General features: G+C 44.9%; 1 pseudogene; it reads right to left on the reverse strand.

The window, feature by feature from the left end:
* Nucleotides 1-260: 260 nt before the first annotated feature.
* LOC124695033 lies at nucleotides 261-9,275 on the reverse strand (annotated as a pseudogene).
* Between the last annotated feature and the right edge of the window lie 372 nt (nucleotides 9,276-9,647).

Consider the following 9,647-nt stretch of genomic DNA (forward strand, 5'->3'; position numbering starts at 1 on the left):
TCTCCCCTCATGTATATATAAACTAACATGAGGAAGGATTAGGAGTTACCTTCCTCTTGACTCTCTAGTCTCTAGTATGTATTAGTAACCTTCAGCAAAATGGTAAGGTTTTTAAACCAATCAGATAAGTCAAGTTTCATCATGATTTGATCATGCCATGCTCCAGCCCTCAGCTCGTCCCAGGTTTAATTACAGGAATCAAGAGGTTTTAAGAGAACCCTGATTCCTAATGCTGAGAGCCTAGGAAACCCCAATTACTTCTATTTTGGAGACTGCATTAATTAAGACTAATTCAGTCAGCAAAAAGAAGAATGCAGGAAAGTGCAGAAATTAGTCTCTTGCTACTATTTGTGGGTAAATAAATGAATTCAAAATTGGATCTAGGGCATGGATATGAAACACACAAACGGTTTTCTACAGACTTTCTGAAAACACTTGAGAAGTATGCAGAGCAAACAAAACTCCAGCAGAGAGGGAGAGATGAGATATTTGATGGAGCTGTACGTACCAACATGAACCAGAACAAGTGGCGGCAATCGAGGTCAAGAATGTAGCGAGGAGAACGGACATCACCACTTTGGTCAGCATGAATTGTAAGTGTGTAGCAGATCATCATGGCTGTTAGAGATAAACAAAGAGATGAACTGTAAGTGTACAGCAGTAGCAACTATAAGCTCAGTTAATAGTACTGAACAAAATAGAGAAATTAGCTAACATGTCACTCGTCGTCGGCATGACCACCAGTGATGAGATCTCTCCTGCCGCAGGCTCGGGAAGCGATGTTTCCACTGTTGGCTGCACTTGTACATCGGATCCTTGGCCAAGAAGATCTATCAAACCATCTTGCAGTTGTAGCACGGCATTGTTGGGGTGTGTGTTCACTTCACCTTGCAGTTGCAGCAGATCAAGCATTGTTGCGATAACTTGAACACCAAGTGAAATCTCTTTGAGCTTTTGAAGGTGCTTGATACCAACAATCCCTGCTGATTCCAAGCAGCAATAACTTAAATCTATCATTTCCATGTGGGGAGACGTGCCCATCTCAAATATCAGCTTCTTCAGATTATCCAAATTAAAAATATCAAGTTTCTTGAGGGTTGGGAAGGCTCCAGCTTTGAAGACTAGTTTATCACCAGTATAAGCTTGCGAAGAAAGAGAAAGGTGCATGAGGTTGGGCAGTTCCCCAAGTACCTCGATGTCGTTACCTCCTGCCGTCAGCTGACTCTCCCATAAGTGAATCTTCACCAAACATACCAGACTTCCAATCCAGTTAGGCATATGTCCTCCAAGACGTGCACTGAAGAACAGGGTCCTCAGGAGAGGAGGAGCGGATGATATAGAATGCAACCACTCGAGTGTTCCTATGCCTGAGCTTCCATTTGCAGCCACATCAAGAGAGCAGAGGGAAGCGAGCTTCTCAATAGCTTCACCAAGTATAATGCATTTCTTCTCCGTGACCCTTTCAGTTTTCAGGCTTAGCTTTCTGAGCAGCACAAGCTCCCCCAATTCCTTAACCACTTTGCTGCTACATCTTTTGATGTCTATATTAGCGCTACATATATATTTCTGTTGTAACATCCTTGTCACGTGTGGAGATATGTTAGTTTAGTTTGATAAGCATCCTTGTAACCGATCTGATCTGTTTATAAAGATCAGATCGTTTCCTATCTTCTCTCACACGTGATCAACAACCATGTACCTATCTTGCCGTTGTCGGCCTATATAAACACGAACCCGAGCCCGAGACAAAGGGCATCGATTCCACCCAAACCTAACAAGGTATTATCACATGGTATCAGAGCCTCTCTTCCACAAAACCAATCTATGAGCCTTCCATCCTCATCCATCGCCATGGACAATCCTCTGCCAAGCCAGGGAACGGCCGAGAAGCTCACGAGGGACAACTTCCTCCTATGGGAGACACAAGCTCTCCCGGCGATCCGTGGTGCTCGCCTGATGGGGTACCTAGATGGAACCATCAAAGCACCGCCGGCCACCCTCTCCGTCGACAAGGATGGCGAGAAGAGCGAGGTGGCCAACCCCGCCTACGAAGCGTGGATGCAGACGGACCAGAACGTCCTCTCCTACCTGGTAAATTCTCTGTCCAGTCCGTGATCAGCATGAAGACATCGTCTGCCGTATGGACTGCAATAAGGTCCATGTTTGCCACCCAGTCGAGGACCCGCATCGCCAACCTCCGGGTCAAGCTCGCCAACACCAAGAAGGAAGGAAAAACCACCTCCCAATACTTCGCCCAGATGAAGGCGATTGCCGATGAGCCGGCAGCCGCGGGCGGAGGATAGAGGAGGACGAGCTGGTTGAGTATCTGCTCGCCGGTCTCGATGATCCCTATAATCCGCTCTTCGCAGCCATTGGAGCCAACCCCGACATCAAACTAACCGTGGGGGAGCTGTACTCCCAGGTGACTTCCTACGACAATCACATGGAGATGCTCGGTGTCCCCGCTCACGGGGGCTCTGCCAACGCTGCCGCGCGAGGACGCGGTGGACCACGCCGGGGTGGCCAAGGAGCGCCCCGTGGACGTGGTGGAGGAGGCCGTGGCTATGGACGCGGTCGAGGCCGCCAGCAAGGAGGCGGCAATGGCGTACGTCGCGGTGGCGGCGGCGGACGTCATCAAGGCAGCAGCAGCGGCAACGACCGCGAACTCATCGTCTGCCAAATCTGCGGCAAGGCAGGCCATCCTGCCTGGAAGTGTTGGCACCGCTACTCTGATGATGAAGAAGAAGATCAGGAGAAAGGTGTCAACGCCGCCTACGGGGTCGACACGAACTGGTACTCCGACACCGGCGCCACCGATCACATCACCAGGGAGCTTGACAACCTCACCATGAAGGAGAAGTACAACGGCCACGACAAGATTCAAGCGGCCAATGGAACAGGTATGAACATCAGCCATGTTGGTCATGCATTTGTTGATTCCCCATCAAAAAAATTCCATCTATACAATGTTCTTCATGTTCCATGTGCCTCAAAAAATCTTGTTTCTGTCCATCGCTTTACTTTGGATAACGGTGTCTTTGTTGAATTTCACCCGTGGTTCTTCTATGTCAAGGATCAGATCACGAAGAAAATTCTGTTTAAAGGCCGATGCATCCGAGGTCTCTACCCGTTGGTATCATCATCATCAAGCACGAATAAACAAGCTCTTAGCGCCACCAAGCCTTCAGCTACCAGGTGGCATGATCGTTTAGGACATCCTTCGTTCAAAGTCGTTCAAAAGATTCTTAGGAAATATGATCTTCCTTTTTCTAGCAATTCTAGCATTGAGTCGGTTTGTGATTCATGTCAAAGAGCAAAAAGTCATCAACTACCTTACACAAGGTCCACTAGTGTGTCAACCTCCCCTCTAGAACTTGTATTCTCAGATGTTTGGGGACCTGCACCATCTTCTGTAGGTCGGTTTTCATACTATGTAAGCTTTATAGATGACTTTAGTAAATTTTCATGGATATTTCTTCTCAAGAAAAAATCTGAAGTATTTCAAGTTTTCAAGAACTTCCAGAATCTTGTTGAACGTCAATTTGGTAAAAAGATCATTGCCATACAAACTGATGGGGGCGGTGAATATGAAAAACTAACTCCCTTCTTTCAAAGCATCGGCATTTCTCATCATCTCTCATGCCCTCATGCCCACCAACAAAATGGCTCCGCGGAACGGAAACATCGCCACATTGTAGAAGTTGGGCTTGCTCTTCTTGCCAATGCATCCATGCCATTAAAATTTTGGGATGAAGCTTTTTCTACCGCCACTCATCTCATTAATATGCTCCCCTCCAAAGTCATCAACTATGAAACACCTATGGAACGTTTACTCCACCAAAAACCCGACTATGCATCTCTTCGTGTCTTTGGGTGTGCCTCGTCGGCCAAACCTTAGACCCTATAACCAACGCAAATTAGCCTTCCGATCTAAGCAATGCGTCTTCCTTGGTTATAGTAATATGCACAAAGGTGTGAAGTGCTTAGAAGTCGCCTCTGGCCGAGTGTATATTTCCCGAGACGTTGTGTTTGATGAAACAGTTTTCCCATTTTCCAAACATCATCCCAACGCCGGAGCTCTCCTTCGCCAAGCCATTCTTCTACTTCCAGAATCTCTTCAGAATTTATCGGAACAACTTCCTGGGGAGCAACAATGTACTGATCTAACACCTGATGTTTCACCTTTTGTTCCTATAGTGTCTCCGCAGGTGCACCAGCAAGATGCAGGAGCAAATTGGAGCAAAATGGCTCAGATTCGAGCTCAAACGGTGAAAATAGTGATCTGGGGCAAAACGACAGCCCTGGGACAGATCCCGATGATGATTCATCCGCAATCTCCGAAGATTCTGCCTCGGGATCGGCTCCTGCATCGGGATCTGCGCGTCAGACAGGCGATCTGCCTCGATCTCACGCGGGCGAACCCGCGTCGTCTACGTCGACGCCTCCTGCGGTGTCCCAACCGGCGCCTCCTGTCCGTGTCTACACGCGTCACGCCCCAGCTCCACCGCCTGGGCCCACGCGGCCCACGCCAGCATCTGGTCGACCAACCGGCACTGTTTCTGCGCGAAGCGGGCCAATCGGTGACTCTCCCGCCCGCTCATCATGTCACCAGGAGGGGCGCGCTTCTTCACCACGATCCTCTGCACAGGCGCAGCAGCAGCAGGGGAGCCAGGGCCAGGATCTTCTGCGAATGATGCTCCTGCAGCCGAGCCTGTGTATCGCACCGAGCAACAAGCCGGAAAACGCAAGCCAAAGAGGTATACGGACGGTACAGTTCGCTACGGTCTCTCTTGCATTTCTGAAGAACCTGCTACGTTACAAATTGCACTAGCTGATAAGAATTGGAAAAATGCTATGAATGATGAATATCATGCACTTGTAGAAAACAAAACTTGGCATCTAGTACCACATAAGAAAGGCATCAATCTTATAGATTGTAAATGGGTATATAGGGTAAAAAGAAATGCTGATGGAACAATAGATAGATACAAGGCCAGATTAGTAGTTAAAGGTTTTAAACAACGATATGGCCTAGATTATGAGGATACTTTTAGTCCTGTTGTTAAAGCTGCTATTATTAGACTTGTTCTAGCTATTTCAGTTTCTAGAGGATGGAGTCTCAGGCAATTGGATGTAAAGAACGCGTTTCTTCACGGTGTTCTGGAAGAGGAAGTGTATATGAAGCAGCCACCAGGCTATGAAGATCCCCGTGCACCATTTCATGTGTGCAAACTTGATAAATCTGTGTATGGTCTCAAGCAAGCTCCGAGAGCATGGTTTGCCAAGCTAAGTTCAAAGTTACAAGAGCTTGGTTTCCTAGCATCTAAGGCTGACACGTCACTGTTCATTTACAGTAAGTCAGGTATCACCATCTTTGTGCTAGTATATGTTGATGACATTATTGTCACAAGCTCCTCAAACAAAGCAATTACTTCACTTCTCAAGGATTTGAGTTCAGCTTTTGCACTCAAGGATTTAGGTGACTTGCATTATTTTCTTGGCATTGAAGTCAGAAAATTAAGTGATGGTGTTGTACTAACCCAAGAAAAATATGCATCTGATTTATTGGCTAGAGTGGGAATGAAGGATGCTAAGATAGCACCCACGCCTCTTTCATCATCAGAAAAATTGTCAGCCTTTGGAGGTGATGCACTTGGACCGGAAGATAGCACAAGGTACAGAAGCATAGTTGGAGGACTTCAGTACTTAACTCTTACCCGGCCAGACATTGCTTTTTCAGTCAACAAGGTATGCCAATATTTACATGCACCAACCACTGTTCATTGGACAGCTGTGAAAAGAATATTGAGATACATCAAAGGGACTACAAGTCTTGGTTTGACATTTAGAAAGTCTTCTTCCACATTAGTGAGTGCTTTCTCAGATGCTGACTGGGCAGGTTGTGTAGATGACAGAAGATCTACAGGTGGTTTTGCTGTTTATTTTGGTCCTAACTTAATCTCTTGGAGTGCCAGAAAACATGCCACAGTTTCTAGATCAAGCACAGAAGCATAGTACAAAGCTTTGGCAAATGCCACAGCTGAAATAATTTGGATTGAGTCTCTACTTGGAGAACTTGGTGTTCAAAGGAAACGAGTATCCTGTTTATGGTGTGATAATATGGGAGCAACCTATCTTTCTGCTAACCCTGTTTTTCATGCAAGGACGAAGCACATCGAAATTGACTTTCATTTTGTAAGAGAAAGAGTAGCAAACAAATTACTTGAGATCAGATTTATTCCCTCAGGGGATCAGGTGGCAGATGGTTTTACAAAGGCCTTACCAGCACGGCAACTTGAAGAGTTCAAGCACAATCTCAACCTTAGAAAGGGTTGTGATTGAGGAGGGGTGTTAGCGCTACATATATATTTCTGTTGTAACATCCCTGTCACGTGTGGAGATATGTTAGTTTAGTTTGATAAGCATCCTTGTAACCGATCTGATCTGTTTATAAAGATCAGATCGTTTCCTATCTTCTCTCACATGTGATCAACAACCATGTACCTATCTTGCCGTTGTCGGCCTATATAAACACGAACCCGAGCCCGAGACAAAGGGCATCGATTCCACCCAAACCTAACAAGGTATTATCACAGTCTACAACCTCCAGTACCTGCAAATCCTTTAAGTTTCCGATCCCTCTAGGGAGCCGCACACCCTCGTTCTTTGTCCAACAGCAAGAGAAGGCCATGTGTAGCTCAGAAAGTACATCAGCGCGATTAACATGATTACTGAAAGGTTTGAACACCATGGGCAGACATAATATGTTCACCAAGCATTTCTTGCGCTCACTCGACTTGAAATGAGCATACCCATTTTTCTTTCTACAACGGAGGTTACGAAGATTTTGGAGTTTAGTTATCTCAGCTGGTAGTGTTGTGATATGAGTATATCCTAGGTCCAAAGTCTGTAAGCCTTGTAATTTTCCAATAGATCTTGGAACTTTATAAATATTTGAATACCTTCTTACACTATACTTAACATTAACATATTTCAGGTGGCACAACGACCCTATGTTGTTCATATCGGATTGTGTGATTCCAAACTGTGCATCCTCTAGATCCAAGGACCGAAGCATCCTCATGTTAGGTGAACAAACAGAACTAGATGTATCCAAGGGTCTCTTGCCAAACACGGTTAATGACCGAACATGGCTCCAATCCATAGCTATCTTTTGACACTTGCTACCATGGGATGCTATATTGGCGAAAATTATACTCCACCACACTAGTTACCTTATCCCCTGCCGAGCACACAAAATTTTCTTCTCTAGCAATTGAGACCATGACATCACGCATGATATCATGGACTCGACAACTCTTCACGATGCCTTCTATGTTAACCCTTGATGGTTGAATCATATTTCGGTTTATTAGCTCAGTAAAATAACTTTTCCCAACTTCCTCAACATTCATCCCAGACATGCCTCTTACAAACCCCTCTGATATCCATCTTTCTACTAGACGACTCCTTCTGATCACAGAATCCTCAGGAAAGATACTTAAGTACAGGAAGCAGGACTTAAGATGAGATGGCAAGTGGTTGTAACTTAGAGTAACCATCCGCCTCATTGCTTCAAGGCCTGGGTTGCTCTCAAGCTCTGAGGGGATCTGCTTGTAAATGCTTTCCCACTCTGTTACTTTTTTGGTGGCAAGCATGCCACGTATAGTTAGTATAGCTAGTGGTAAACAACCACATTTATTTACTATTTTGGAAACCATTCTCTTCATGTTGTCGCCATTTTCTACGTCTTCTTGTGTTTTTCTAGTCTTTCTTAGTATCGCATCATGTATATGTAGAGGCTTAAGGTGGTATATAAGCTGTTCATAAGTACAGTCCTTGGCTAAGTCGGTGTTGCGTGCTGTTACTATTATACAACTACCCTTGTTGTTGCTACCAGGAAAAACAATATCTTTAATCAACCTCCATGCATTTATTGTCCACAAGTCATCAAGAACAACAAAGTACCTCCTGTCCTTCAGCTTTTCCCTGAGGTAGCTAGCAAGATCATCTACTTTCACAGTTTTACCTTCAAGTTCTCTCAAACGCCTCTTCAATGCTTCATCACCCCAAAAGTTGGATGATCATATCTTTGAGAATCTCTATCTTGCAAAATGACTGTGAAATTGTGATCCAAGCACAGCAAGAAAATATATTAACAATATCTTCCTTACTGTCATAGACCTTCCTTGCAAGAGTAGTCTTGCCCAAACCACCCATGCCAACGACACATACAACTTTGGCATGACCATCTCTAGTGTTGAGATCCATCAGTTCAATCAACTCTTCCTTAGGCTTTGAAAACCCCACAAGGTCTGCTTCATCAATGTTGCTAGCTGAGTGATTGCGAACATCTTCTGTGTAGGAATTTACCTCATCTTCAATGATATTAGACACATCTGTCTTGATCAAGCTGTAACGTGTGTTTCTGATGCTTACTTCTTCAACTCTTGATTTCAGATCACGGATCTGCAGGGCAATGCGGTGGCGATCTTTGAGCTTCATCAGCCGCCTTATCAAGCTTTGGTTTCCCACGTGCACCATAAATTCACCAAGGCAATCTTCAATATTGTAAGACAAGTCCCTAACTTGCTTGGCCCACACCTTCAACAATACATCTTTCTTCTTCATTGCTTCAGCAACCTCAAGGAATGCTTGCATCGTTTGTAGCTCGTCTTTGATAAACCTGGCAAACAAGTAGTCCAAAAGAAAATTAGAAGAACGTTTGGTTTGGAACTATTGTTGGATGGACAGTATAACTCACCAGTTGGTTTCGAGTTCCAATATGGGCTCCTACGTTATTATTATGGGAAATATTTTTATTATGGCGAGGGCCTTTTCCACAAATTTCCATTTAAAATGCATCTCTGTAAACAAATACATTAATCCATCTCGGAGTACATATATTTATGAAATTTTAGAGTAATGTTCATTAGGTGTTTTTTGAAGAAACGGAAGCCTTATTGTTGATTCTTCTGATTGTATATAGTCACTCATTTCCTTAGTGTGGTCACTCCAACTAATTAATAACCTCGCACAATTAAAACATATATTTTGTTTATACATGTTAGAGTAACTTCAACAAATTAGAGGCAGCGATCTAAACAAAAACAGAGGCAGCGGTAAGCTGCCGCAAGAAGATGCGAATTAGCATGTATACCAAATATCCTTGCGGACGCCGACGAGGAGGCCAGCTCGGCGGCGGCGGCGGAGGTGGCCATGCTGATGGCGCCTCGCAGCATGGATCTCGCCATGCTCACCACCGTCTCCGCCATCTGTTCTTCAAGTTGTTCTCTCCGACTCTCCGAACAGTACCGTAGTTTCAGCTCACAATGGCTTTGTGCAGCTAGCGCGAGAAAGGCAAGTGCATCAAACAGGCAATAGTAGCACTGTTTTTACAGAGATCTTCCAGCTGGTCTCCACAGCTAAGTGTTAGTAGTTGTTGTGCCACAGCTTACAAGTTTCTGAAACACAACACGAGCGTAACAGATAACTGCAATACTTTAGACAACGGTAACATGCAAACCCACCTCACAGTTTGGCACTTGAAACGGATCTCATCACATGCAGTAGGACGATTCCCCACTATTCAATTGATATACTAATCTATTTGGGTGGTCCAGTATAGCACAGGATGAAGTGCCGAT

The sequence above is a fragment of the Lolium rigidum genome, chromosome 3 (assembly GCF_022539505.1).
Source record: "Lolium rigidum isolate FL_2022 chromosome 3, APGP_CSIRO_Lrig_0.1, whole genome shotgun sequence".
NCBI classification, from domain to species: Eukaryota; Viridiplantae; Streptophyta; class Magnoliopsida; order Poales; family Poaceae; genus Lolium; species Lolium rigidum.